Source organism: Hipposideros armiger, unplaced genomic scaffold, assembly GCF_001890085.2.
Source record: "Hipposideros armiger isolate ML-2016 unplaced genomic scaffold, ASM189008v1 scaffold_143, whole genome shotgun sequence".
NCBI classification, from domain to species: Eukaryota; Metazoa; Chordata; class Mammalia; order Chiroptera; family Hipposideridae; genus Hipposideros; species Hipposideros armiger.
Genome location: NW_017731493.1, coordinates 2159901 through 2160646, shown reverse-complemented (window position 1 = coordinate 2160646; position 746 = coordinate 2159901).

Sequence of the window (746 nt, the reverse complement as noted above, 5' to 3'; positions counted from 1 at the left end):
TATATATATATATATATATATATATATATATATATATATATATAATCATATGTGATAGTTGTTAAGCTAGTAGATTTTCCAGTATTTTCCAGTCCCCAATGAAGGATTCATTTCACAATCAGCTTAAGCCTATACTTTTGAAACTTGAAACCTTACTCATCTGGTGGAGAAAAGGATTATAACTGCTGAGAGGAAACACAAACATCTCTCAGAGCATCCAGGTTTTACTTCTAAATCTTATCCTTCATGGACTTTTCCCTATACTTTAAAAAAACCTTATTTATCCACCATGGAATTTTCTGCATTATCTCACAACCAAGCTAACGATTATAATGCAAAAATCTACCTTTATAAGGAACCAAGAGAGATATTTCTTTCTGACAATGTATCAAAAATACTGTGCTTCCCCTAAGCTACTCATTTGTTTTATCTTTTCACTTAGTTTTTTCACTTATTAGATCAAAGACTTTGATAATTTATTTAACCTTTATGGGCTGTACTTTCTCTAGCTTCAAAGGTGGGGATAAAAATTCTACCCCCTTATAGGGTTTTTCTGTAGATTACATGAACTAATATTTCATAAGTGCTTAGAATAGTGCTTGGAACATAAGTACTTAGTAAGTATAAGCTATTATTATTATGATGATTATTATTACTATTACTATTGTTTTATCATGGAATTGGTGTTTCTTATAACTAGTCACGCTTTCTTTTTGCTTTTTCTCCTACGAACATTAGGATGAAAT